This window comes from Halichoerus grypus, chromosome 6, assembly GCF_964656455.1.
Source record: "Halichoerus grypus chromosome 6, mHalGry1.hap1.1, whole genome shotgun sequence".
In the NCBI taxonomy this organism is placed as follows: Eukaryota; Metazoa; Chordata; class Mammalia; order Carnivora; family Phocidae; genus Halichoerus; species Halichoerus grypus.
The window spans coordinates 100,562,250-100,589,126 of NC_135717.1; the positions used below are offsets into that span (position 1 = coordinate 100,562,250).

Below are 26,877 nucleotides of genomic sequence, written 5' to 3' on the forward strand. Positions count from 1 at the left end.
TCAGAACCAAGTCACTAGATCCATACCCAAGAGGAGGGGGTTGCACAAGACAGGAATACCAGAAATGAGGATTATTGGGAGTCATCTTAGAAGCTGCTGATCACATAACTATATCAAAAATTCACTTTTTAGTATTTTGATAACTATATGTCAATAAAATGGATTTCCTTTGTAGCCCTAGACAGTTTATTTTATGCATTTAAGAACAACATTCTGAGAAAGGTCCCCAGATTTCACCAAGCTTCCTGAAGGGCATATGGCTCTAATTTATTTCAGTTTAGGCACTTTCAACAGCTTCCTGTGGGAATTTGTTTAGAATAGCCTCAGTTTAGAAACTGGAGGTCAAAGCTTTAACCTCCATATTATCCTACTCTGATACCCTAGACTAGTCCATATTACTCCAGTGTTATGAAAAATGTATGGCATATTTGAAAGCATAAATTTGCTATAGAACACTCCATAAATTGTTCTCCATTCTACTCATTTGAATTAATATATGTAGGTGTGTGGTGGAGGGAGAGAGGTGTGGAGGGAGAGAAGTGTACAGGCCTCTGTCAAGCATGTTTGATCACAATTAAACCTCCTTATACTCATATATGGCAATTGTTATTTGAGTCTCAAAAGGACCATATATCAGTGGAACTGATTTCCTCAGGAATACACTAATTACCGAAGTAGTGCTTTTTCTGTTACCAAGCTATATATGAGAAAGCACAGGGTGTAAAAAAAAAAAAGAGAGACAGAAGTGATGTCATGATGCTTCCCTACCTCTTTTGCATCTATCACTTCCTCTTGGTGAAACTAAAGTTAATTATGTTTTCTGCAAGCACAATACCAGCTTTACATACTGTCTTAGTTGTCTCTAAAAGCCAAGGGTATTTTGTAACACCTCCAATATTCAGATCGAAGATAAATTTGTTAACAATAATTGGGAATGATTCTCTTATTTGGTTTGCCCAGTAACTTTTTTCTCCAAAGTCAAATGCATCATCTTCACAAAGCCGTCCCTTTTGCGTCATACTGCAGGGATTTCCCTCCTAGTTCTCAGATCCTACATAAAGCAGCCCAGTACTATCAGTTATTTTAGATTTTCCAAGACAACCTAAGCAAGTTTTTCGTGAATGCCTCCAAGGTTTTTGTGGCTTTTCCAAATCTGAATCCCTTTCACGTCTTTGCAGTGGAGTCACGGTGAGATGGAAAAGGGTCAAGGAACCTGGGTGGCTTCTAGATCCCACAGCTACTGATTAAGCAAGTTGGTCAGCCAAACCATCTTTGTTGACCACCCTTTCCTAATCTGCAAAATGGGTGGATTCGTGGGGATTATCTCTAAACCCCTTTCCATTTCTTTGCATTACATTGTGACTTATTCTTTGCATTACATTGTTAAGTATTAAGAAAAACTCTGTCACTTAGGACACGTGACTAATGGCAACACACTGAGCACTCTTACAATAACCAGCTGTGGACCAGCTTTGAATAGAGAAGAGGTAAGTGAGGTGAGGTTGATGAATGAGGGAAGTAGTGACTGTCCACTCCACTCCTCCAGGGCCATCAGGAATTCACCAGGAGTAGGTGGGTGGGGCAGACGAGCGGGCGTTGACGACAGAAGGCTACTTCCGGCTGTGGTGCGTATGACGTCAGGGCCGAGTCTGACCGGCCCAGCCACCGAGAAGCCGAGGAAGGAGGGCTCGCGAGAGTTCAGTAAGGCCGCCCCGAGATTCCGGCGCGGCCGCGGGTGCCACCTCCCGGGGGCGGGGCGAGGGCGGAGCGGGCAAAAGGGAGCGGACGGGCCCCGGACCGGCTGCGGTCCGTGCGGAGGCTGAGCCGGCCGCGGGCGCGACCGGAGGCAGGTGAGTACGCTGCTGCGGCGCGCGGCGGCCGCGGCTGGGGGGCCCCGCTGGCTGCGCCGGCCCCAACTCTGTGTGCAGGAGCCGGAGGAGATCTTCTGTGTCTTTGGGTGTCCAGGGACAGCCGGGCTAATGTCGGGGCTGGCAATGTCTCCAGTGAAGCTCCAGCGACGGCCTTGGCCCTCTTGTTCCCCGAGGGGCTACTAGCCCCCAGTCCCCGGAGAGGTAGCTCCGGGCCCCGGGAGGAATCTTTGTGCTTCCCTGCTCCTCTCCCCTTCCACTCCTCGGCCCCCGAGCACCCCGATCCCGGTCCCTGCCTGGGCTTCATAAACAATAACAAATGTCGCGGAACACTCCTGGTACCCCCCGCTCGCCCGTCCCGTGCCCTCCAGCCGATGTCACCGAGAAGAAGGATTCTAGGCATGGCTCAAATTGTGGGGGCTGCTTGTGTACCATTCCTAAAAACTGATGCGTCAGATTGCTAAACATTTCTCAGATCGACACAGTAAAGCCTCCCAGTTCCCAGAAGCACGGAGTGTTCAAACACCGGTCTCAAAAATGTGTTCCTACCCCTGGCACCGTAGACCCTCTTTTCAATATCATTTTCTCCCACTCCCTTTTTTTCTCTTTACTGTCGGGGGCAAACGAATGGTTGTTTGGTAAGGGAATAGGAAAGGTTGTACCCGATCGAGTAGGAGACGTTTCATCTTTAAAAAGTTATCAGGTTGACAGCAAAGGAACAAACTTTATTTTCAAAACCAGTAGCCTCCCCGTTTACTGATGCTGCTTTTGTTTTGTGGGATCCCTTTTCGTGTTGCAAGTTTGGAGGAAGGATATTAAAAGAAATGGGGGAGGAGGGGCGGGAAGAGCTGGAGGTGCTGGAAGTGGTGGCTTGTCCAAAAACTGTGATGCTGTTGTTCTCACTGGGTAAAATGCAGAACCAACGCTCTTGTAGGTTTCACATAACTTGTGATAAGTTTTGATAGAAGCCAGTTACTCGGGAAAGGCGTCAGTATTAGCTTTCTTACGGCTAACGTCTGAGAAAACAACTCCTAAGAGTTTTAATTTATGCTCTTAAGTGTTTTAATTTATGCCTCCTGGTTGTAAAATGGGAGTGAGACCTTGTCTTTTAGGGGGTAGGGGTGGGGGGCTTAACTTGTCAGGTCGCCCTACTTTAGGGCGGGATCTATTGTTGCTTAAGCCCAATTTTACTTATCCAGTGCAGAGTTTTTGTCTCAGTCATATATGTATATAAGATACTGGGAACCTCTTTGTGTTTGACTGACCTTTCTTTGTATGCCTCAGGATATATAAAACAATTAAGTTTACTATACTCTACCCAGTAGCTGAGAGGTATTATAGGTGAATTAGCCACCATTGGGACTATTTGAGGAAGAGAAATTAGTTCAAAATATGATGTTAAATTGTGATTACATTTGTTCATTGCATGGGTTCATGAAAGTACTTTTGTGTGAAAAATCCTGATCTAAAAAATATATATATATATTGGTTTGATGTGGTGTAGCTTTGTGTTTTTCTCCTGGTTAAGATGGCTTATAATGTTTTCCATTTGGCTGGGTTGTTTTTAGGATGAGAAATAAATTGGGTGTAGCTTTTGTACTCCTTTGAAAGGCCCTGCCACTGAGGAATGAAAAAAATTAGACTTGGAAAAGCCACATTAAATGGGTGCAATTCTTCTTCAGCCTTCTGTTTTTTAGTTTGTTTTAAAGTGAGTCGAATAGAGACTAGGAAAATTTGTGCAAATGAATAGGTGTCCTCAGCAGTTTATATGCTGAAAAATTAATTTCAAAAGGCAGGACACTATAAAAACAAAGGAAAATTTGTAGAAAATGCACTCAATTCAGCCATTTGTTTTCAGAAAAGTTCTGTTCTCTCACAGTAAGGGCCACATCATTGTGTGAGCGAAGTTGGGTAATACTTTAGAAAGTGCTTTCCCAGTGATCCGGAATAAGTTGGAGGCTTGTTTTGTGTGTGTGTGTGTGTGTGGCACTTTTTTTAAGAGGGAAAAGAGGGCACAAATCAAAGCCAGAAAGATTTGCATCTCAATGTAATGTTAAAATGATTTTATTTTACGTAAATAGTGTAGGGTGAATCAAGCAAGCATACTGTCTTCTAGCATCCCCAGGATTACATTAAAATCAGCAGATGGGCAAGTTATGATTAGGTTAGACTTGACATATGCAGAAAGTATGCTACTGTATTTTTATATTAAAAGTACCATAGGCTTTTTTGAATGAAATAATGCAAGTAAGCTTGTAGGCATAAGAAATTTTTAAAAAATAAATTAGTTTAAGAAAATATCCTTAACAGTTTAAACAAATTAATCCTTACCTCCCTCCCTCTCCCCACAAAATTTCGTTTAAGTCTTAAGAGATCTTATTTAGCAAGGTAAGATCGGTATTTAAGTGCGCTGGTTACGTAAATCGCCTGTCTCCAGGTAAAGGTTTGCTAATTGACAGGGTATGATTTTTCAGAACCTTTAGAGAGAGGGAAAAGAAGGACAACAGTGAACAATATTTGATGTCTGGTGCAGTCAGATGAGCTGTAGTCTCTATCTTCAGAGAGGTACAATCTAATGGGAGGGAAATGTACCCAAATAACTGTGATTCACATGCATTCTGTGGAGAAGCCTAGGAGGGAGGGTTTAAATTCTACTAGATCAATTAAGGAAGGTTTTGAGTAGGGAAAGGCATTTGTATAGATGATTTCGATGATCTAGGCATGATAATCATAATAAGTAAACACTTTATGTAATCCTGATTGCTGCGAAAACCTTACATGTACTAATTTACCTGGGTTTAATTCCTATAACAACCATATGGAGTAGGTATTTTTTATTATTCCCATTTTGCAGACAGAGTAACTGAGGTACCAAGACCAGATAACTAGAAAATGATAGAACAGGGGTTCCAACCCAAACATTCTGGCTTATACCTGTGTCCTTGTGCTTAATCTCTATCCTTATTTTCTCTTCCATTCTTGATGGTCTTTTTCAAAAAAATTGATTTAGGAAAATACATTTCTCTGGCACATAGATTTAGGGCTCAATTTTCTAGAAAGAGCTTCAAAATAAGGAACACCCAAGTAAGTAAGTTATTTTTGGAATGTTAGATAATCAATTTCAAAAAGTTGCTCTTGGTGCAAATTAAATGTAACCATTGAGTGGGACTCTTGATAAATTTGACTTATTACCTAGTACCATACCCATAGGATTTAGAAATGAGAAATTGTAATTAAATTAACTCCTTTGCCTAATGGAATGTTTGAATCACTGTATATTTTGGCTTGTAATTTAAAAAAATCACTTGGCACTGGGTATTTTTTGGATTGAATTGTGAAGTTGGAATTTAGTTAATGATTGGTAGTCTCAGCCCTTTTAGTTTTTATTTCCACAAATAGCTAAATATATTATGCCTGAATCAGGGTTTTTTTTTTTTTTTTTTAAAGATTTTACTTTTAAGCAATCTCTACAGACCCAACTCAGGGCTCGAACTCACAACCCCAAGATCGAGTTGCATGGTCTACTGACTGAGCCAGCCAGGCGCCCCACGAATCAGGGTTTTGAATAGAGTGTTGTACATGTATAAGATGAGAGAAGTTCAATCACTGATACTTTCTGTTAGGGCACCTTTGAGAGCTCTTTTGGGATTGTAAAATAAAAGGTGCCATCGAAATGCACTGTGCCTCCTATAGACCTACTCAGTAAATGCTTCTTTGTTGAATGAATGGTGCAAATGATTTTATTAATGAAGTTTCAAGTATAGTTCACATTTGTTATTGGTTATCAAAGTACTGGGATCACAATAAACGCAACTGGATTTAACGTTTAGGAGAGAAAGTGTGTCTCGGCAGTGGTTGGGTACTGTCTATCAAGATGCAGACTCTTTAGCTCCCTTGTCTGTGTCCTGATTGACCAAACTCATAATAGAGTTCCAGAGGCACATTTTCTGAGGTTGAATATAGGAAGTGTTCTCTCCTTGTCTGAGTCAGGTAGAGTGTAGAAAACCCCCACAGTAGGTAATTTATGGTTGATGAGCTTAAAACCCAATAGAGGGGCGCCTGGGTGGCTCAGTTGTTAAGCGTCTGCCTTCGGCTCGGGTCATGATCCAAAAAAAAAAAACCAACCTAATAGGAAAAGTAGAAGAACTAAAGCCAGTATTTAAAGCTCATATATTTATATTATTACAAATAGACAAAAGTGGCAAAACAAATTTAAATATATATGTATTTGTAGATAGATATGTATGTATTTTTACACAGCTTAAATTAATAGTGATGGCATATTATTTCCATTTACCATCACCTGATTGACAAAATTTTTAGGATCTTCAGCCCATAATTTCATGCAGATACTTTTAAAAAAATTTATTTTTTATAAAAGATTTTATTTGAGAGAGAGAGAGAGAGAGCGAGCAAGCGAGCGAGCACGGGGGGAGGGGCAGAGGGAGAGGAAGAGAGAGAATCTTAAGCCACACCCATTGTGGAGCCTGACTATGGCTCTGTCTACAGCCCTGACGACATGACCTGAGCCGAAATCAAGGGTCGGAAGCTTAACTGACTGAGCCGCCCGGGTGCCCCTCATGCAGATACTCATAAGACAATTATGCTTTGTTATAAAAAAAGTTAACATTTCTCTAAGTACAGGTTTGGTTTTGAAAGGTTATTCTTAGTAAAGAGGAGTGTGATCTGGTGCCTTAGAGGGAAACCAGATTTACTCTCACCTCCTTGCTGGTAGAAATTTTGGAGCATCTTTTCCCCTAATAGACTAGTTTTGTCCGTGTTGAACATCCACTGAGACAGGTAGCTTCCCTCTTAGATGATGTCTGCACAGGTCTTAGAGAAGATCTTAGCAGTGACAGGTCATATGGTGAGCTAACCATTCACACTGAGTTGGGTAAATTCAAAAAGGCCTCGAACTTCGGCAGTGTTGCGATAGGAGCACTTCTGCTATGCTCAGCTTTTAAACTGTTCAGCAAACTCCTTGCCTTCTCCTGAACTAACACCAGACCAGTTGACAACCCAAACTGATGTTGATTCTCTGGCCACACATGCAGCTTTCTTGTTTTCCTTGTCTTTTGCTGATTCTTACTGATTCCACAGGTATAGACTTTGTTACAACTTACACAAGTCTGATCCCGTATATTCAGGCAGCATCCAGTGTTTTCCTCCCTCTGATATCTCTTACCTTTCCCCTTGTTTTCTTACCTTTTATAATTACTTGCTATCTCTACATCTGATTCCTAATTTTGGAACACTTTCCTTACTTTTGCAGTTACTGAAGATGATGGAGTTAAAAATATTTAACACCTAAAATCAGCCACAAATACAACAACTTCCCCCGAATAAAGAACAAGATGACAGAAACCTAAATGACTGTGCATGGTTGTTAATGCCATCTATTTTTGGCAAGCAGAGTTGGTGTGCCTTTGCTGTGGAGCCTAGCTTTCATTCTGTCTAGGAAAAGTTAAAAAATTGAAAGTTTGGAAACAGGCTTCTGTACACATCAATAAGCACTTTTTTTGGCGGGGGGTCCTGCTCTCTCTCCATGTGGTCATTGCTATTCTGCGTTTATGACTTTGAGGTTTTGGCTATAGTTCTGTAGATTCTTCAGCAATCCTGGAGACACAGTACGTCATTTGTACATTTAATATGAAAAATGCTTTGTGTAATCTATGTTTCTCAAACTTTGTATCCCAACAGGAATTTATAGATTTAACTCTCTGTCACCTTCCCTTCTGACATGTTCTTGGCTCTTTTTTCTTCCTGAATGTCACCAGTCAGTGTACAGGTCTAATAATAATTTTATCAACAACAGTAATCACTCACTTATCACTTACTATGTATAAGACATAACGCTAAGGACTGTATATTAATATCATCTCATTTAATCCCTGCGGCAACCTTATGAGTTATTATTTCTGCTTACACATGAGGCAACTGTAGTCTTTGGAGAAGTGACCAAGGTCATGTGGGTAGATAGTAAGTGATGGAGTTAGAACTTGATCCCTGAGATCCAGTTTGCTTTCTCTTGTATTGCTTTGTTTTATTTAAAAAATGTCTCCTCTGCTGTTTAATTTACTTCCTTCTTCTAGTCCCACCTGAGTTTTCTTTCTTCCCTTCCTCCCATTTTTAGGAATTATTTACAGTTTTGCATGTCAAACATAAATCTTTTTAGGAGAAGTATACAGAAATAATTCAGCTCAACTCATATTTCCTGTATAGGGGGACTTGCTCTTGGAGAGAGCTTATTGTAAGAATACTAGTTGTAGCACCTTATATTGGTATTGTGCTTTAGAATTTCCTAAAGCATTTTTTTTTTTTTTCACATATCCTCCTAGAAATCCTCCCTATAACTCAGGTCCTTAGATTAAGAGCTGCTACAGGCACTTTCCTAAGGACTGTGCAAAATAAGTTGATGAGACACAGTTCTTGCCCTCAGCAATTTTAATGCTGAAATAAATGATATAATCAAATGTTCTGACTTAAAGCCAATTAAGAGCAGGTAAATATCATTACAGCACAGCATTTTCTTAAAGGGTGTTATAGTTTTGAGATTTGAGCTTCCTTTTTGGTCGAAATTGAGAAGTTGGAATTTTAGTTCTGCATTTTAAATCAAATTTCAAAGTCCTCCATTCTTGTGATTCAGGTGAATGGTGGTTAAGTTGCTGCCTACCTCATCCTGCATAAAACTGTGGCATTTGACTAAAAGGATTACAGTGAAGGAATGGGGTGGAGGGAGGACAGATAATCATTTCAAAAGTGAAATTGGAGAAAGGGAGAGCCTAACGAGGGCTTGATGAAGTATCTTAAAGTGTCACTATTGTAGGAAATTGGATGTCAACTTTAGAGAATGGACAGGCTACATGTATTGAACTCTGGCAAGTTGTATTATTTGAGAGATCGGAGAGCTTATTCAATGATCTATCTTTAAAAAAGTGTATCTTGTGCCAGTATCTTGTTTTACTAAATTTAATTTTTACTAAACTGGGTATTTTTTCTTAGTTAAGCGTTTGCCCATTGAGTTGGTTCCAGGGTGGGAACACCACTGTTTGTGCTTCCCCAGTTTTGGGTATTTGTCAGCAGAGGCTGGTCGCCTGGTCTATAGCGCTAGGGAGTTGCCTTTTGTTGTGTTTTTGCAATAGAGATCCATTTCATTTGCGCGCATCTTTCAAATCTGGTTGAGGATATTCTCCATATGTCCACTATTATCTAGCCAAACCAAAAAGACTTTTTCTATTTTTGTGGCTAGAGTGGAAGAATTTCCATCTGAATTGCATGTATTTGGCCCATCGATGTTCTTAATGCTGGCAAATCCTAAAGGAATCACAGACTCATAATGTTTTAGTGAGGTTAATTATCATAATTCAACATTTATCGTCTATTTGCAGGGCACCGTATGAGGTACCGTGGCAAAATAGAGATGAGTATAATATATTGCACTTCCACATAGAAAGGCTCCATCCAGCAAGAGACATAATGTATGGGTACAAATAACTGTAATTCAAACAGAAAGTGATACGTGAGTGACAGGGCGCTGTGGGAGCAGAGGAAGGAGGGATTTGCTTCTGGCTGGAGAGATTAGGAAGGCTTCCCATATAAAGTGAAATATGAATTGGCTATTTAAGAGTGAAGGTCAGGCCAGGCAGAGGGATTAGCATGAATTGGATATATCTCTATAACACCTGATAAATTATATGTTAATTATTTACTTCTCTCTCTGCCCTGTTGGATTTAAGCCCACTGAGCTTTGAGGACGGTGTTTTTCAGAAAGCTTTTCATTCTTGCATCATCCGCTGTTCAACCTGGTACCTTTAATTAAATTCATACTTTAGTAACATTACAGTGGCAGTAGTGTCTTTGGACTGGATTCGAGGGAAGAGGGACCAGAAATGAGAAGACCACTGAAGAGACTATTTTTATTTATTTTTAAATTTTCTTTATTTGAGTATAGTTGACACACGATGTTACGTTAGTTTCAGGTGTACAACATAGTGATTCAACTTCTCTATGTGCTGTGCTCACCACCAGTGTAGCTACCTAACCTGTCACCAACACAGTGCTGTTACAGTATCACTGACTATGTCCCCTAGGCTGTGTGTTTCATCCCCATGACTTACTCATTTCCTAACTGGAAGCCTGTGCCTCCCACTCCCCTTCACCTATTTTGCCCAGCCCCGCCCCTCTCCTCTGGCAACCATAGGTTTGTTCTCTGTTTTTATAGGCCTGATTCCGCTTTTTGTTTATTCATTTGTTTTGTTTTTTTTAGATTCCACATATGAAGGAATTCCTATGGTATTTGTCTTTCTCAACCTGACTTGTTTTGCTTGGCATAATGTCCTCTAGGTCCATCCATATTGCAGATGGCGTGCTCTCATCCTTTTTTTATGACTGACTAATATTCCATCGTATAGATACACGACATCTTCTTCATCCATTTATCTATGGATGGACACTTAGGTTGCTTCCATATCTTGGCTATTGTAAGTAATGCTGCAATAAACATAGGCGTGCATGTATCTTTCTAAATTTGTGTTTTTGTTTTGAAGAGACTAAATGATCTAGGAGATAGATAATAAAATTCTAAACTAGGTGGGATTGGAAAAGAGAGACTTGCATGGATGGTTGTTGCTCCTCCATCTTGAGACCTAGGAAGTTCTTTCACTGTGTGAATTACCTGTGAGGTACATGTCATGTGCCAGGAGATGCAGTGATGGAAGGACATGGTGCTCCCTCAGGCAGCAGGCAGGGAACTAGAGAGCCACACTCGCAGTGTAGACATGATTGCAATAGCACATAGCCGTTACAATGAAGGAGCCGAAGGAGGGGCAGCTAAGGAAAAGGTGCACCTCTTTGGGAAAATCAGAGAAGCCTTCCAGGGAGGTGGTAGTGTGTGAGCTTAGATTTGAAGGGTGAGTAGGAGTTTTTCAGGCCAAAAAGCAGCAGGAGGACATGATAGCATAGAGATCTAAGAGACTGTTATTTTAGTGTTGGGACGTGAGGCTAGTAGGAAAAATGGACTTCTCTTAATAAAACAGCATTTTATTTGCCATGCTTTTTTTAAGTCTTCTTTTTAAAAGATTTTATTTATTTCAGAGAGAGAGAGTGCGTGCTTGCACATGACCAGGGGGAGGGGCAGAGGGAGAGGGAGAAGCAGACTCCCCGCGGAGCAGGGAGCCTGATGCAGGGCTCGATCCCAGGACCCTGGGATCATGACCTGAGCTGAAGGCAGACGCTTAACGACTGAGCCACCCAGGTGCACCTGCTATGGTTTTTTTGTTCGTTTGTTTGTTTTTTTAATCCAGCTCTAGCACTCTGAGCTTTTGTAAGGAAGTATTTCTGTTGCCTCTTACAGCCTAGTTGGAAGTACCTGCTGTGCTTCGCACTCCCAGCCTGCAGGTATACTGCCAGTAATAAATTGTCTCTTGCTTCCATTTTGTGAAATTAAATAGAAAAGGTAATGAATGATACCAATAGCCAGAGAGACAGAGAGAGAAAGCGATCCACTGAAAATTTTTTCTCTGATGAATGCCCAGAACCACTAGGGTTGTCTTATAAAGAGAATACAGCATCAGCGCACAGCTTCAAGAGCACTTGATTCGAGGGAGGGGATTGTGGTAGGAACACAGTTATTTACCTTTCCCATAAAGTTTTATGGAACCCGTGCAAATTTCCCAGAACTGTAATATCGAGTGCTAAAGTCCCTTTGTTCTGGTTCTAGCCTTGGTTTTTTTTATTTTTTTTTTCATCTTCTCTACTCTGACCCTTACTATACTTTATAACTTAGCATGACTTAAACTTTTAAATGGTGTCAAACATGGACTCTAGTTTACTCCCCTCCCATCTTTTCTGGGCATTCCGAAACCTGCCTTGAGGGCACCCTCTGCCCCTCCCCCCCTTCATGCCCTTCCTCTCTTTTCTCTCTGTGTCCCTTTCTCCCTTTCTTTCTCTCAAAATAAATAAATAAAATCTCTAAAAAAAAAAAAAAAAGAAAGAAAGAGACCTGCATTGGCAGATCATGATTCTGAACTATGTGTATGTAATCTATATTAGACAGCCAGAGCTAGGAAGCTGGGTTTCTTTTTCACATAGGTCTCTTTTGTAGAGCCATTTATTCTGTCTTGTGAATTGAGCCACTGAAACAGAGTATAGTTGTTTTCTAAGGACAACCAAAAAGTCAATTAGAATTATATCCACTGTATTCTAGGCTGGCACTTGGCTGCTCTGTTAGCTTTAGTGCCTTTAGCGGTAATAATAAAAGTTTCTGGGCACTACCACGAGGAAAGTGAAAGAGAAGAGGGACAAGAAAAAGTAGGGCTTGCAGAGTATCGGGGGAGGCATAGGGTGGGAGCTGGAGGAAAGGTTAAAAGGGGTCAAATACCTCTGACACCTGTTCCAGGTGCCACTTAGTGGGACACGTGTCATATTTTAAGATTAAGTTGAACCGCCAGTAGTCATGTCTGAAAATATGCTGGGTGTATTGTTATGCCAAAAACGACAGTTTGTTTTAATCAAATATTTCTGGATTTAATAAAAACAAAATTTGTCTATATACCTGTGCCTCTGTTTTTAGTATTAAGTAGAAAAGGAAACAGAAACCAGCACATTTTAAATATTAGTCAAAGTTACAGGTACATTTCTGAAAGGTAGTAAAACATTTACGGTTTAAACACACAGATTATGTATATAGCCCCCATCAGGCAGAGGTGGTAGAAAGGGAAGGGAAGCATAAGTAGGAACATGTGGTTGGATAAAACTGCATTTTCAAACTACTCAGATAACTGGACCCACAGAAGGAAAAATAGGGTAAGAAATTAGATCTAGAGTGTGGTCTCCTGTCCCGGTAAACCAAGTATGTTTCACTTCCAGGAAACAAGAAGCTTTAATTCTTCAAAACGTTTTTCCATGACTGGCTAACAAAGCAAAAGAATAAGAATAAGCACAATTTTAGTGTTTCTGTAATGGTGAAGTTATTTCTCAGATTGTGAGAAATACTGGATTGAATGAAAGTCTCTGGCTCATGCTCAGAGCTGAAAGCTGCTGTAGAGGTCAGATTCTCTACTGTGCGTTCCCTCTAATCCTTGACAAGTGGACAGCTCGTCTTTGTCTACATATTTTAGTTCCTTGCTAGAGGCAAGGAATTCAGCAGTTTACAGGATACCTAACTTTCATTCCTTTCAGTGGCTGGTGTTCTCCAGCCTTCTGCCCCCTATTCTCTTTTCTTCTCCCTCCACATGCTCTGGTTGCTGGATGATCTCATGTGCCCTGATGTCATTAGGGACCACTCTGTCATGATCACTTCCAAATTTGTATATTTTGCTCAGACCTTTTCTGAGCCTGGGACTCCATTGTCCATCCCTTTCCTAGCATATTTAATATTTAAGGTGTAGACCTCACTTTTCCAGCTCCATAAATGTGAATTGTTTGTGTGTGTCCAGAAATAATCAGGAGTATGGAAATCTACTTACGTTTAGCAAGTGACCAAGAGACCGCTATATAAACACAAGAATGCCAATTAATGAACTTATTAATATAACTGTGGGTAGAATGGAAGCATGCATCATTTGGTCAGTACACTGTCACCCACTAGGACAGCCTTCATGGGAAGCATCACTAAGCCATGATAGCCTGATGGAGCATCTTTTTTTTTTTTTTTTTTTTTAAAGATTTTATTTATTTATTTGACAGAGAGAGACATAGTGAGAGCAGGAACACAAGCAGGGAGAGTAGTAGAGGGAGAAGCAGGCTTCCCACGGAGCAGGGAGCCCGATGCGGGACTCGATCCCAGGACCCTGGGATCATGACCTGAGCCGAAGGCAGACGCTTAACGACTGAGCCACCCAGGTGCCCCTGGAGTGTCTTTTTTGTAAGGATGCATCTGCCCATTGCTGTTCTGGATATGGGCAGCCCATTTTAATCTCGGACAGTGTTAGAGGAACACAGGCAAAATCTTGCATGTTAAACTCCTGCTTTCTTCCCCCCAGATTAATACAACAGTGTTCCGTTAACACAGTTTCTTTAGCCAGAAGAAAACAAAATTGACAAGATTTCAGCTTTCTTTTCTTTCTTTCTTTCTTTTTTTTTAAAGATTTCTTTATTTATTTTAGAGAGAGAGAGGGGGAGAAAACATGAGCGGGAGGGGCAGAGGGAGAGAGAATCTCAAGCAGACTCTGTGCTAAGCATGGAGACCAATGTGGGGCTTGATCGCACGACCCTGAGATCACGACCTGAGCCGAAACCAAGAGTCGGACACTCAATTGAGACACCCAGGTGCCCCACAAGGTTTCAGCTTTCTTAATTCACATTCTAATCCTGCCTCCCAGAAACTAGACCCTGTTCACTTTTGATTGGCGTGGGTATTCCAGATACTTGCAGCCACACATTTTTTTTGGAATTACTTATATTGATAGCTAATTTCTACTGCTCTATTTGATTCATGTTGATATTAGTCCTAGAGGGTGATTTAATTTTCATATTATGCATTTTGCTTTGTCCCTTTGTACTGACTATAAGGCATTGCCAACTATTGCAAAGTTCTCCAGGTATGAGCTAACCAATACAGTGTACAGTATGACATTCACCTTCCTTGTTCTTGGACTTTTATGTCTATTAGCTTAGCCTAATATTAAGATTGCATAAGTTTTGGGGATAGCCATTTCACATTTTTAATTTATGTCAAGTTTTGTTCAACAAAAATCTTTAGTTGTTCTTCATGTATATAACAGTTTGTCACCATTTATGATAGCATTTAGTTTTTTTGAATCCAAATGTAATTCTTTACCTTTTCTCTATTAAATTTCATTGGTTAAAGTTAATCTTCTGTTAACATTGTTTTGGATTTTGACTCCACTGTGACCCTTTTGATTATTCTTTCCAGATTCCAGTTTGGGATAAGGACTTTGAAAAGGATACATCTGATAAGGACAGAACTTTATCCAGTTCATTGATAATATAATTGCCTAAGCCCAACGAGTCTTGAAGAACTTACTTAAGAGCACTCTGAGTTTTGTTGCTTAATCAGTTATAAACATATCCAATACTCAGCCCATTTTTCTTCATCTTTCTCCCTTCCTCCCACTAAAAAAAATTGGGGAGTGGGGCTTGATCAGTACCTTTCAGAGTCACAGAGATTATTTGTCCTTTAGATTCGCCAACAAAAGAAATAAACTTACTTGGCAAGACTTGTTCCTCTTGAATCTGTGTGGATTTTTGGTGATCACCCATCTTTGTCTGTTCAAAAGCCATCTGCTTTATTATCTGTTCTAGAATTTTCCTCAGGCTGGATGATAAGCACAACAATGAGTGTTTTGTAACGTTTTGTAACGTCCATGTTCTTTTGTAATGTTCATGTTCTTTCCTCATTTTGAAAGATGGGGCAGTTTGTCTCTTGTCTTTAGTGCAGCTCTCTGGTACTCATAGTTCTTCCGAGTACTTAGAGCACGTGGGTCTGAGATATGCAAACCGATCAGTTTAGTTGGTCAGGTGAGATTTGCAGGGCATTGGGGGCAGTTGTCTTATGGCCTCCTGTGTCCTGGGCTTCGGCTCCCTGGTTGGGCATCCACGTTTGGCCTCTGTTTCCCACCCTCCGCTAAGAAGAGAGGTGGAGCTCCGCTGGTGGGTGGCAGGTGGGCACCTCACTGGGAGTTCTCCTCTATAACACAGGGCTTGTACCTCCCCAGCAAGGATGTCATAAAATAGAAATATGTAAACTGTAAAGGGGTACGCAAGTGTAATATTTTTAAAAAGCAAAACAGAAGTGGTTTTTCTTTTTTCTTTTTTTTTTTTTTGTTCCTGTCCTACGTTAACTACACCATTTCCCTGCACCAACTTACCCAGGCCAATTGCAAATTTTCCCTTCCAGGTGGAAATTGAGAAGCTGCTTTTTGGAAATTGAGAAGCCCCTTGATGGGCTACAGTTTCTTAAGTTCAGCTCATTGTGGGCACATCTGGCTCCCTGACACCATCCTCTGTTTCTTTTATAGGCATCCATGTTATGTGTGCCTCCTCTCTGTTTCTCTTACCGTGTCTTTAAAATCTTAAGTTCATTGAGGAGCTCTTTGTGCAGCCAGTCTTTTCAGAATCTTTCCCTTTTCTCTGTCATTAATCCCTTGCAGTTTATAACCAGAGTTCTGTTTTTTATACCAAATCATTTTAAGTTTTACTTTTTTTCCACATGACTAGGATGAATAGGGGTAATACTGTTTGGTTATACTTTTCTTCCTTATGTTTTTCTGACACCTTCTCTTTCTTTAATTCTCTCTCTCTCAGCTTTCTTTCCTGGATACTTCTAGTGATATAATTTTAGGAATTATTTACTCTAAAACCTAGAAGTTTATTTAAGATTTTATTTATTTATTTATTTATTTTTGAGAGAGAGAGATCATGAGCGGGGAGGGGGGCAGAGGGAGAAGCAGACTCCCCACTGAGCAGTGAGCCTGATGCGGGGCTTGATCCCAGGACCCTGAGATCATGACCTGAGCTGAAGGCAGACGCTTAACAACTGAGCCAACTAGGTGTCCCTTCCCCCAGGTTTTGAAACCACTTTTACTCACCTCATTCAAACTTCCTTCTCAAGGGACACAAGAGACAAACTGCCCCATCTTTCAAAATGATGACCTTATTTAAGATGTTAATGCCTCCCTCAGTCCCTGCACTTTCTATTCCTTCCCCAACTAGAATGTAAGCTCCATAAGGGCAGGTGTTTCATGTCATCTGTGTCCTTACTGCCAAGAGCAGTACCTGGCCTATAGTGGATGCTAGGTAAATATTACTCAATCAAAGCTAGTTTAACTAGAGTTGTATTCTTGAGAGCTTCCTAAAACATATCGTGCAGCTTTCCTTTTAAAGTCTCAGGCAAGATTTGCTTTTATTTTCTGTGAACTTTCTGTAATTTGTGTTCTCTAATGTCCCACATTCCCAGCCATTGTAACAAAACTTCAAAATTGCTATCAGGTTTCCTAGTACTTCCATTTAGTCAACTAATTTCTTCCCATGGTCACATTCATATCTAGAATGTTTCTTTCCCTATTTGAGAGATGGAAGGCTTAGCAAGGCATTTATCAGATGCCTTGATTTTTAGCTGTGGAAGAATTCTAGCAGATATCCCAAAAGTTGAAGTCTCCATCACAGCTAGATTTATTTCTGTGTCAGCTTCAGTCTCTAGAATATTCCACATTGGCAATTCTTTATGCTCTACCTTTCTACCATTGCTCTATTCCAGTTCAGAGTCCTATCCCATCAAATCCCAGTGATGCTTAATGGTACTGTATTTACGTATTTGTAAAATGGTAATTTTCTTTCTTTAATACTTACATTCTGGGATTGTGTTCGCAGGAACCTAATACCACATTGTAGCTAATACCCTTCCCATTTGTTTTTCTGCAACAAATAATTTGCTAGACCTTTCTCATTGTCATTTTTTTTCAGAGCATGACCAGCTTCTTTCATACTTAAAATAATATCTAAACTTTTCCTACCTCTTCTTCGATTTTAAGCTTAAAATCCACTTGATCAATGAATCAAAATTACTTAGTGACTTCTGGGAATATATCCAAAGGAAACAAAAACACCAACTCAAAGATGTCTGCACCCCCGTGTTCATAGCAACATTATTTACAGTAGTCAAGACAACCTAAGCATCCATTGATAGATGAATGGATAGAGAAAATGTGTGTGGGGGGCATCTGGATGGTGCAGATGGTTAAGCATCCAACTCTTGGTTTGGGCTCGGGTCGTGATCTCAGGATTGTGAGATCAATCCTGGTGTCGGGCTCTGCACTCAGTGTGGAGTCTGCTTGGGTTTCTCTCTCCCTCTCCCTCTGCTCCTTCCCCCTGTGTGCTCTCTGTCTCAAATAAATATTTTAAAAAAATAGAAAAAAAAGTTGTGCATGTGCGCGCGCGCACACACACACACACACAATGGAATATTATTCAGCCATTAAGAAAATGAGGAAATCCTACCATTTACAACAATATAGATGGACTTGAATGGTATTATGCTAAGTGAAATAAGTCAAACAGAGAAAGACAAATACATAGGATCTCACTTATATGTGGAATCTAAACCAAAACAAAACAAACTCATAGGAAAAAAGTGGTCAGATTTGTGCTTACCAGAGTTGGGGGGGAGGGGGAAGGTTAGGAGAAAGGTGGTCAGAAGGTACAAACTTCCAGTTCCAAGGTAAGTAAGTACGAGGGATGGAAGGTAGACCGTGACGGCTGTGGCTAACACTGCTGTGTGGTATATAGGAAGGTTGTTGAAAGTAAATCCTAAGAGTTCTCATCACAAGGAGAAAAAAGTTTTCTTCTCTTGCTTTCTCTATTTCTTGTATCTGTATGAGATGATGGATGCTAACTAAACTTATAACAGTGATCATTTCACAATATGTGTAAGTCACACCGTCATGCTGTATGCCTGAAACTTACGGAGTGCTATATGTCAATGATATCTCAGTAAAATAGGAAAAAGATTACCTAGTGATTAGAAAAGGCTTTGGATCTACCATTTTAACTGTGTGGCCTGGAACAAATGAAATGACTTACGTCTCCTAAACTTGTTTTTGTATCTGTAAAAGGGGGAAGGGATGGGAGCTACAGTAAAATCATGCCTGCTTCATAATATATTTAAATATTTTCATCCTTGTCTCAGAATTAAGTGACATGAAGATAATGATGATAAACTTTTATATTTGGTTTACTGTATTTGCCAGACATGGGTTTAAGGGCGTAATATATTAACATAGGGCATATCTCACGTTCAGTGTGTTTAGCATGTGCTCAGCCCACGGAAGCAGTCAGGAAATGCTAGCTCTCACTAGCCACAGCAGCAGTTCTCTGTGTGAACACATTCATTTCTTAGTTTTTGCAATGTAAAACATTAGCCAAGAGTCCGTTACAGATGCCTGTATGCTGGGCTATGAATCAGGCATCCATATGCCATCATATCATCCTTTAACGCTGTCCAGTTGCTAAAAGAAAGCACAAGAACCGTCACAGTAATCCCTTCAAAAAACTTCTATTTTGGTGTTAAGGTCCAGACAATAATAATGCCTTTATTGACAACCCAGGCATTACACTTTGAAATTGAATGCAAATTATTTCTTTAAATTTATTTGTTTTATTTATTTTTTTTGAAGATTTTATTTATTGACACACACAGAGAGAGAAGAGCATAAGCAGGGGGAGCGGCAGGCAGAGGCAGAGGGAGAAGCAGGCTCCCCGCTGAGCAGGGAGCCTGATGTGGGGCTCGATCCCAGGGCCCTGGGATTATGACGTGAGCCGAAGGCAGATGCTTAACTGACTGAGCCTCCCAGGCGCCCCAAATTATTTCCTTAAATTTAAAGAACAACTCCCAACTTTTATAAACAGAAATGTTGTTGAAAACTGGTTTCTATAATTTATATTTAGTGAATTCCATATATGTTTTAATTGACTCAGCACAAAATGAGTAAGTTAAAATACCTCTTCTAAAAGGGAGAAAGCATTACAGAGATTATGCTAAGTGTTGATAGGTTAAGCATTCTAAAACATTACCTTTTCCATAGAAGAAAACTCATAAAGTCATTATCGAATAGTCAGGTTCTGAAGTAGCTCCTAATTTTATAATGATGTGGATATGTGTACTTAAAGTAGACTCAAACAAAATATTTGTTGTATATGAACTCTATTTTAATGTGATACTTTATATCCATTTCACCCTGTATTTAGGAAAGGTCAGATAATAAAAGGTGGTGTAGAAAGTCCTTTGAAGACTCTAAAGAACTTCATAAATATGGGCACTACTACTCTGCACATGAAAATATTTTTTAGTAGTTGGCAGTTACCGTCTCTTAACCAGTAGCAGCATGGCACCTGAGATTTGCTGATTTATGTAATAGCATTTTATGAATAGGTAGGACTCTGCTCAGGTCTTTTGTTTTAATAGGCATTTCTCTTCGACGTTCACTGCAGTCAAAGCACTCTTTCAGAAGACCTAGCACCTATTCTCATGGAGAATAGAAGGTGTTTGAGATCCTCATTACTATCCCCTTGGAAGAGACTTCGAGAACCCCAATTATCATTCCCTAGAACTCTGTCTCTGTTGTTCCAGCTTTGGGACATGGGGACCCCCTGTCATCACTACACTGTTATATCTAATGGGCTTCTGTAGTACTGTGCTGAAATAGTCTGCTGCTATATTCCTTAGGAGGGTGTTGACCTGCCCAAATTGCTACAATGTATGTAGCTGTGTGTATAACATAGTGAAAGAGAAGTGAGGGCGGAAGTTGATTACTTCTGTCAACAAGTATTAGCCTTTTCTTTGTGTTGTGCATCATACTAAATGCTGTGGGGGACAGAATAAGGTATGGCTCTTGTCCTCAAGAAATAGGGAATGTAGTAGATGACTAACATACATGACAGTAAATCCACTTACATAGGAGTATGGAATTAAATGCCTAACTGTGAGATTCATAGTAAGTGCTAGACCGGTTCTGAAGTGAAGCCTAAATGAGGTTGGAGAAATCAAGAACAGCTTTGTAGAAGAGGAAAAATTCATGAGGTTCTTTAAATACAAATAGAGGGGGAAAGGAAGGACTATTTTTAAGATATTCCAGGGTTTGGTGTTAGGGTTGATTATGGTATGTCTGTTGGTTGATGAGGGAGGAGACTGGCGAATAACGGAAAATAAAGTTAAGTAGTTAGGGTGGAGCCAAATTATGGGGTTTAATAAAAGCCAGGCAAAGAAGTTTAGATTGGAGTGGCTGAAAGGAGAAGGTTTTAAATGTTTTTGAGCCAAGGAATGACATCATCCAAGTTCTATAGAAGGAGCTGCGGTTTACAGATGGCAGAGAATGGCATCCGGAAGACCCCCTTGGAACGCTGCTGCAGTTATGTCACTGACATTGTGATCGGGGCCCGGACTGATGAGATGATGGAAATGAGAATGAAGAATAAGGTGGGATGGGAGAGAGATTTGGACAGTTTGTTAATGAACTTGAAACAGGAGAGGGAGAGTTGAATTGCTTTCCAAGCTTTCTGATTGGAAGAAAGGTGGGTGCCGTGGACAGAAATGGGGTTGGCTGTGGAGGAAAAGTATACATTTACTTTTGTACATAATTATATATGAGTTATCTGTAAGGTGTTTAGGTTGAAATGTTCAGCAGAGAAATATGAGACAGCAGGTTGGATGAAAAGGTAGGGTGTGTTACTCATCCATGGAGAGTCTTGCGTAAAGGCAGGGAAAAGGATGAGCTCTCTCAGAGAGTTCAAAGACGGAGGTTCAAGGACTGGCTTTCATGGATAGCTTCTAGTAGATAAATCTGAAGGGATCCTCGTATTCGTGTTGATTGAAATTACTTTAACAAGTAATTTTTCCTTTGGTGATAAAAGGCATGTCAAGCTATTTTAGGAAATTATAAAATTCAAAAAGGTATAAGGAAAAAAAGATAACCATCAACAGTACTTGATTGGTTTTCTTTCTGGTCTTTTGTGTATAAAGGGATAGGAAATATATACATACATATATATACATATATATGTATACATGTGATACATATATATATGCTTATATATACATATATGTATATACGATTGTGTACTATTATATGCTTTTGTCGCTTGCTTTTTCATTTAACATTGCATCATGATAATTTTCCCATGTCATGAATGGCTGCTTAAATATACCATTCTTAAAGAACTGCATTTTCTTTTATCATTTGGATTTGCCATTATTTAATCGCAGTTCTGTTGTTAAACATTTAGATTGCTTCCAAAATTTTTTTGGAAATTTTGTGCTTTCTCTGAAAGCTGAGATGTCTGTATCTCTAGCATCTAGGAGAGTGCCTGGACACAGTAGTTGCTTAATTTAAAGAAAGTTCTTTGTAGAATGAAAGAAGACCATTAAATACTCAATTCCTCTGACTTCCTTAATTCTAATTCCATGAGTACTCAGGAACTGTCCATAGAGGTCTGGCTGGAAGGAGAGTATTGGCCATGTATGGCCATAAACAGACGTTCTTGCTTGTGTCACAGCAGTTTGTCATTCTCTATTAGTAAATTTGTATTCTGATTTCTGTTGAGGCTTATATTAATTTTTGTTTGCCTCTAAAAGATGGAGCTACCTTATTGATGCTGATAAAAATCAGATTTCTGAGCCTCTAAGGCTGTGGATTAGGCCTGGGTTGTGGTAAATCACCAAGAGCCCTCTTAAGAAGACAGTCTGAGAGCCTTTACCTTATAAAAACCCATGGCAGTACCACATTTCCACATTTGAATCCTGGTGGTACCCTGAAAGGACAGATGTTTGACTCTTTTCAAATAATATTTTAATGTTTTTGAGATACAAAGACATTGTGTTCAACAACTTTTTCTCTCTTTTTTTTTTAAGATTTTATTTATTTATTTGACAGAGAGAGAGACACCGTGAGAGAGGGAACACAAGCAGGGGAAGTGGGAGAGGGAGAAGCAGGCTTCTGGCCGAGCAGGGAGCCCGATGTGGGACTCGATCCCAGGATCCTGGGACCGTGACCTGAGCCGAAGGCAGACGCTTAATGACTGAGCCACCCAGGCGCCCCAACAACTTTTTCTTTAAAAGTATATTTCACTGCCACCCAGAAGTTAGTTTTCAAGAGGAATGGTGTATGCAAAAGTTTATGATAGTCGTCTAATCATAAAGAAGTTTTAAAAATAAATGTGCAGTGTTTATATTTTCGTTCAAAGAGCATTATCATGTTATTTTCCTATGGTAATAAAAGCATATTATGAAGAATTTTCAGATTCAGTTCATAGATTCATTGTACCTAGGAAAAACTTTAGTAGAAAATTAGAGAATTTCTAATTTTATTAGAAGATTAATAGAAAAACCTTTTAACCAAGAGATCTGATTTGAAACCTAGATTTTTGTGCTGGACTCTCTACCTAAATCAAATAAAACCCTCTGCCTATTAATCTACCATGCCCCTAAAAGCTGTAGAAATACTTCTTTATATTCCATCTAGATATTTTCTGTCGTACTTTATGCCTACCTCATGTTTTGCCTTTTATCACAATAAAGCTGTGTTCATGTTCATATAACACAGAATGGTGGTTCACTTAGTTCTTAAGGGTTCTGTTTGGTTATGGGTTTTGCTTCCGACTGTCCAGGGTTTGGCTTGGGCAGGTCAGTTACCGAAGACTGAGACATCTAAGTACCTACTTATTAGAATATTTTCTCCTGCTCTCACTTCAGTCTTGGGGGTAATATTATATCTAGTATGACCTCTGTATTATAAAATGTTTCCCAATTTGTATTATATGAAACACAGGTCCTAAAAGAACCACTATGTAATTCACCATGTTAAAAGATTTCAGAGTCAAAGAGTTGGGGAAATTCTGTTTGTTCTTTAGGAGATTTACTTGTTTAACCCATTATTCCCCCAATTTATTTCACTACTACAACCCATTTTCCTTCAGACATCTAAGAAGAAATGTAGAACACACTTGGACAAAAGATACTTTATGTCATTACTTTATTGTTTTTCTGCTGCAGGTTTTAAGTTATTTCTTACATTCTTTTTCCTAAATAGTTACTTTCCTAGTCTGAAATGTCTACATTGTTTCAATGATGAGTTCATTATGTAGACTTACCCACAACTCTTTAAAAAAAAAAAAAAATTTTTTTTTTAAGTAGGTTCCATGCCCATCGTGGAGCCCAGTGCAGGGTTTGAACTCATGGCCCTAAGATCAAGACCTGAGCTGAGATCAAGAGTCAGACGCTCAACCGACTGAGCCACATAGGCACCCCCACAACTCTTCTAAAAGGAATATGTTAAATTGTTTTTGCTTAAAGTGTGTTATATACAAGAACATAAAATGTATCTGTGCAGTAATTTCCATGGAGTTTAAGAAATAGAACTTCACCAGTATCTGGAAGCTTCCCATTTGCCTTTCCTCTCTCAGTGGTAAATCAGTTGTCTTTCATTTTTGTTAAGCATCCCTTTGTTTTACTTATAGTTTCATTACCTGGGAGTATATCCCATTGAGTGAATATTATTTTTTAGTGTATTTCTGAACTTTATATAAGTGGAAACAAACAGTGTATATTCTATGACTTGCTTCTTTTTTTTCCAACTTTGTTTGTTTCTGAGATTCATCCATGTAGTGGTACTTAGATCATTTTCACGGCTGTGTAGTTTTCAATTATATGACCATACCACGCTATTTTTTTTTGTTCCACTCCTGTTGATGATCATTGTGTTTTGTTGTTGTTATTGTTGTTTGTTTATGGGAACAGTGCCCCAATGACCATCATTAAGTAATGTCCCCTGTACTCCATGTATATCTTTTTGGCATATGTCTTGGGAATGTAGTTGCTTGGTCATTGGGTATGTGTCTGTTCAGCTTTACTGAGGAGTATCAAACTGTTCCCCAAAGCAGTGTACCTTCATCAGCAGTGGATAAGAGTTCCTATTGTTCTACTCCCTCAGCAAAACTAGATATTGACAGCCTTTTAAGTTTTTGCTGATCTAGGGGTATGAAATGATAGCTCATTGGGGTTTTAATTTTCATTTCCTTGATTAGAATCATAGTTGAGCGTCTTACATTATATTTATGGACCATTTGTGTTTTCCCTTCTGTGAAATTCCTATTTGGGGTTTTTGCTCCTTTTTTTTGTATTTTTTAATTGATTCATAGAAATTCTTCATGTATTTAAGATATACTGTTTAGAACAGTGCCTAATACGTAGTAAGAAGTATATAAGAGTAGCTATTCATACTATATTACCTTTGTTGTATTTAATTCTTTATTTTTAAGTGTTGCAAATATCTTAAGCTAGTTGGTGGCTTATTTTTCATACTGTGATGCTAGTGTGTTGTTTTCTACCTTAGTATTTTAATATTTGTAAATTTTAATATGCATAATTTTAATATGCATGAATTGTTTTTTACAAAATCTTGACTACATATTCGTAACCATGGCATATTCATGGTGGATGTTATATTTCACAACCTGTAATTTTTTAATCTTCAGTACCATTTTTTTGTTGCTGCTGTTTTTTCTTAACCCCAGGAAAAATTAACCTATTTAATCTCCTGTTCAAATTACTATAATTTTATTTTCTATATTGTAGCCTAGTTGTAGATGCATCTGTCTCTCCAAGTATATTGTGATTATTTTGAATACAAAATATTTTTGGCTTCATAATTTCAAAAATTTAATACTTGTCACTTAGGGACTGCTTGAAATCTGTAACAGCCACCCATAAGAGATACAAATGAATCCTAAACTATTATTAAAGTTGAGTCCTTATGATGTCAAGTCACAGACGTAAGTTCTTTGAATTATATAACTTGCTGACCAAACTGTCAGTGTATCATTTTCTTTAGCTTAGTGGTAATTCAGAGATCTAATTATCTTTCAGTAGATTTTCCACATGCTGGAAGGATGGCAAAGGGACTTGTTAAGCAGTATAATTGTCAACCACAGTGGTGAGAGAAATGATAATAAAGTTTCTTCAGACTGCCCACTTATCATGTGTCAGGTACTGTTCTAAACGTATTACTTGTATTAACTCACAAGAACCCCTTTGGTGGATGAGGAAACCAAGGCCCAGACAGATGAATTTACTTCTCCAAGATCAAACAGCTAACAAGAGTGCAATCAGGGATTTATACTCAGGCAGTCTAGTTGCAGAGTCTTAGAAGTAGATTCATAAGATGTTCATCAACTGGTGTCTGAAGAAGAATTAATTACTTTTTTAAAATTAATTTTTGGTTTAAGAGAAGAATTCACCTAAAACGGTTCTGTTTTTTAATGTGATAGTGAAAGAATGGGAAACACATTTTCCATGTGGTAGATGGGATCAAGTACTTTTAGGTTAAGAGAATTTTCCTCCTCATAATCTTTATTTTGGATTTAAACCGTTCTCATTGGCTCCTGAAACAGTTTTCTTTAGGTTGCTATTATTGCTTTGGCTATTGGTTATTTCAGATATAATTTTCACTCAGTTGTGGTTTCTTTATTCATTTAACTATAGATTAAGTACTTAGATGAATTAAGGTCAGTGCATTTCCTCTAAAAATTATAGGGTTATATGACTAAGTGAAAAGAATGAAACAAATTATAGCTTCTTACCCATTCTATTTTGAGTAGAATTAGCAGAGTTGGAACAACCATGTATAGGAAAGATAGATAGTACTGAGGTGATTGGCTGCAGTGTATTATGCTGATGACTCAGCTAGGGTGTGTTTCTTAATGGAAAAGTTTTAAAACTTTGCTATGGGATTTAAATATTATGCTTTTTCCTCTATTGCTTCCCCCTCAAGGAAGGACTAGGAAGGTAGCTCTTTTCCCTCCCTTGTATGGTCATACTAGAGGATTGCAAATTAATTAGCCGCATTCAAGGCATCACACAGATTGAATTCCATATTTGTCTTGGAGGGAAGTCCAGATTTCTGTTTGGGGTGATTGAATCTGTGCTTTGTGAGACTGGGTGCAACTTCCTTGTATTCAAGGGCAGGATCATCTTGTCAACAGCCAGATGCCTTATTAGTCGTAAGTCACTAAGAAGAAATGAGCCCCCCAAATGTAGTTTGTTTTCAATGTTTCTCTCTACCCTTTTTTTTTACCACTTCCGCCCCACATACATACAATGCATCAGAGAAATATTGCACCTGCTTGTTACTTGGCAGTAGATTCTGTGAGGATTAATTGTAGACATTGTTTTCTTTGTGGGTTGGGGACAGAAAATTGCTCTTTAACCTTTTCCCAAGTCTCTGATAAGTACTGAAAACTTTGGCAGTTGAATGTGGCCTGTAGAAGAAACACATAAATAAATATTGGGAAAACAAAAGTAAATGCACACATTCGAAATTTGGGAAAATCCTATTTTCTAAATTAGCTTCTTTTATGATTTGAGTTAAAGGTAGTCTTGATGTGTCAAAAAGAAACTTTACTGCCTTCTGCCTTTTTTTTGTTTTTTGTTTTTTTAAGAACCTAACGACCGTTATGCTATGCTGACAGACATTTCGTGTTTGATTTGATTTGATTGTTTTTC

The 26,877-nt window shown here is 39.1% G+C and overlaps 1 protein-coding gene across 2 annotated transcripts in view; it reads left to right on the forward strand.

Annotated features, from left to right (window-relative positions):
- The first annotated feature begins 1,759 nt into the window (after positions 1–1,759).
- Positions 1,760–26,877, forward strand: part of STK38L (serine/threonine kinase 38 like) — an 80,439-nt gene continuing 55,321 nt past the window's right edge. Inside the window, exon 1 of one of the 2 annotated variants that reach the window (XM_036080213.2) lies at positions 1,760–1,850. The gene's annotated coding sequence lies outside the window, so the exon portion shown is untranslated. Of the gene's footprint in view, positions 1,851–25,288; positions 25,363–26,877 lie in introns of those variants that run through there. The other variant, XM_078075801.1, reaches the window with a different exon arrangement.